We start from the raw sequence: 3,538 nt of genomic DNA on the forward strand, positions 1-3,538 counted from the left end.
AAGGGAAAAAAAGATTCCTCCTTGAGTCAGTCTAAGTTTAAATTGCTCAAGGATTCAGGGATTAAAATTTATGTCTACTTTACTTTCTACTTGCTTGCAGCTTGTAGTTCTTAATAATCTTTAGGTTTTAAAATACTTATCAAGTTTTTAAAAATTTCATTTATTTGTATATATGCTATTTGCATTTTATATTCTATCTGTAGCACATTTGAGACAATTTTTTCAAGTATTTTTCTAGATTCCTGTTTACTTAAAACAGTATTTCCACAAAATAATCCATGAAATACTAGCCCTGCAAGATACTCTGAAAAAAAAGAGAGAATTTCCAAAATCAACTAAGTTTGGAAAATTGTGTATATCATAGTCAAAAGTGACATTAATATATTAGCTAGGCCAAGTGCAGTGGCTCATGCCTGTAATTTCAGCATTTGGGGAGGCTGAGGCAAGAGGATTTCTAGGAGCCCAGGAGTTTAAGACCAGACTGGGCAATGTAGTGAGACTCCATGTCTAAATATATATATATATCATATATATAAAATAAATATATATCATATAATATATTAAATATATTTTAAATATATACATCTATATATTTAAAATATATTTAATATATCATAATATATTAAATATATTTTAAATATATACATCTAAATATATATTATGTATAATATATAAAATATATTTATAATATAAGCTAAATACTCTGAGAAATCCTGCAACAATGAAAGCTGGTTAGTCTTGTTTAGTTCAGCATTTCTCAGACTTATTTAAACATTTTATCAGTCCATTTTCATACTGCTATGAAGAAATACCTGAGACTGGGTAACTTATAAAGAAAAAAGAGGTTTAATGGACTCAGTTCCACACGGCTGGGGAGGCCTCACAATCATGGTGGAAGGCAAAGGAAGGACAAAGGCACGTCTTACATGGTGGCAGGCAAGAGAGCATGTGCAGGGGACCTGCCCTTTTTTAAGCCATCAGATCTCGTGAGACTTCTTCACTATCAGGAGAACAGCATGGGAAAAACCCGCCCCCATGATTCAATTATCTCCCACCAGGTCCCTCGCATGACATGTGGGGATTATGGGAGCTATAATTCAAGATGAGATTTGGTTGGGGACACAGCCAAACCATATCAAACATGAAATAACAAAAATAATATTTTAGAAAGAGCATTTAACACCCTCTGGAATTAGTGTTTTACAGAAAATGCTTTGGCAAATGCTTATCTAAAGTCACTTTTTAGACCGGGTGCGGTGGCTCACACCTGTAATCCCAGCACTTTGGAGGCCAAGGTGGGTGGATCACCTGAGGTCAGGAGTTTGAGACCAGCCTGACCAATATGGTGAAACCCCGTTGCTACTAAAAATACAAAAAATGAGCCAGGCATGGTGGTGGGTGCCTGTAATCCCAGCTACTCGGGAGGCTGAGACAGACTTGAAACCAACCTGGAGGTGGAGGTTGCAGTGAGCCGAGACCATGCCGCTGCACTCCAGCCTGGGCGACGAGCGAAACTCCATCTCAAAAAATAAAATAAAATAGCCACTTTTTTTTTCTCATTAAACTTTGTTTTAATGGGTCTCAAAATTCTGTGACAGATTTTTGGTCAAGTGTTTCCATTAAAAAGTACTAGTTTTTAAAACTAATAATTTAAAACTGCCACACACACTAAAATAAAACCAAAGTGGTCCACAAAACATTCTTCTTTCCTTCTGAAGATTTTACGATGCATTGTTATCATTAACCAGTCTTTTACTATTAAACTTAAATGGCCAATCGAAACGAACAGTTCTGAGACTGTTCTTCCATGACTGATTAAGAAGACCACGGTGGCAGGTATTACGGATAACATTCGTTTAGCCTTCTGAGCTTTCTGGGCAGGCTTGGTGACCTTGCCAGCTTCAGCAGCCTTTTTGTCCACTGCTTTGATGACACCCATGGCAACTGTCTATCTCATATCATGAACAGCAAAGCGACCCACAGGTGGATAGTCTGGGAAGCTCTCAACACACATGGGCTTGCCAGGAACTATATCAACGATGGCAGCATCACCAGACTTCAAAAATTTAGGGCCATCTTCCAGTTTCTTACCAGAATGGCGATCAATTTTTTCCTTCTGCACAGGAAACTTGCATGCAATGTGAGCCATGTGGCAATCCAGTACAGGGGCATGGCCAGTGCTGATTTGGCCTGAATGGTTCCGGATAATCACCGGAGCAGTCAAGCCAGCTGCTTCCATTGGTGGGTCGTTTTTTGCTGTCAGCAGCAACACTGTCATGACGAACATCCTTGACAAACATTCTTGACACTGAAGCCCACATTGTCCCCAGGAAGAGCTTCACTCAAAGCTTCATAGTGCGTTTTGACAGACTTTACTTCAGTCGTAATGTTGACTGGAGCAAAGGTGACCACCATACCAGGTTTGAGAACGCCAGTCTCCACTTAGCCAACAGGAACAGTACCAATACCACCAATTTTGTAGACATCCTGGAGGAGCAGGCACAAGGGCTTGTCAGTTGGACCAGTTGGTGGTAGGACACAGTCCAGAGCCTCAAGCAGTGTGGTTCCACTGGCATTGCCATCATTACCGGTGACTTTCCATCCCTTGAACCAAGGCGTGTTAGCACTTGGCTCCAGCATATTGTCATCATTCCAACCAGAAATTGGCACAAATGCTACTATGTCGGGGTTGTAGCCAATTTTCTTAATGTAGTGCTGACTTCCTTAACGATTTCCTTGTATCTCTTCTGGCTGTAGGGTGGTTCAGTGTAATCATTTTGTTAACACCAACAATTAGTTGTTTTACACCCAGTGTGTAAGCCAGAAGGGCATGCTCTCCGGTCTGCCCATTCTTGGAGATATCAGCTTCAAATTAACCAACACCAGCAGCAACAATCAGGAAAGCATAGTCAGCCTGAGATGTCCCTGTAATCATGTTTTCGATGAAGTCTCTGTGTCCTGGGGCATCAATGATAGTCATGTAGTACTTGCTAGTCTCAAATTTCCATAAAAGAGATATCAATGGTGATACCACATTCATGCTCAGCTTTCAGTTTATCCAAGACCCAGGCATACTTGAAGGAGCCCTTTCCCAACTCAGCAGTGTCCTTCTTAAATTTTTCAATGGTTCTTTTGTCGATGACACCGCATTTGTAGATCAGATGGCCAGTAGTGGTGGACTTGCCTGAATCTACATGTCCAATGACAATAATGTTGATATGCGTCTTTTCCTTTCCCATTTGACTTGGTAGTTTTCATGACGCCTGTGTTCTAGCGGCAAACCTGTTGCAAAAAAGAGTCATGTCACTTTTTAAAAAAAGAAAAAACAACAACAAACTTCCCAAAGGGGCAGGGATTCTCCAGTGATAAAGAGTGAGGACAGCAGAAGGGTGAATCCTATCAGTATCCAGCTGAGTGAGGCTAAGAGAAAAGGGCCGTATGCTTACAGAAACTTGGGTCGCTGCAGTCAACCCAGACATTTTAAGTTCAGAATATTCCATTTAGGCTGAAGCAACCTGGGCAATCTTAGGCTAGACAG

At 40.4% G+C, this 3,538-nt stretch overlaps 1 pseudogene; it reads right to left on the reverse strand.

Annotated features, from left to right (window-relative positions):
* Positions 1–1,389: 1,389 nt before the first annotated feature.
* Positions 1,390–3,538, reverse strand: part of LOC116479888 (putative elongation factor 1-alpha-like 3) — a 77,430-nt pseudogene continuing 75,281 nt past the window's right edge.

Source organism: Hylobates moloch, unplaced genomic scaffold (genome assembly GCF_009828535.3).
Source record: "Hylobates moloch isolate HMO894 unplaced genomic scaffold, HMol_V3 SCAFFOLD_13, whole genome shotgun sequence".
NCBI classification, from domain to species: Eukaryota; Metazoa; Chordata; class Mammalia; order Primates; family Hylobatidae; genus Hylobates; species Hylobates moloch.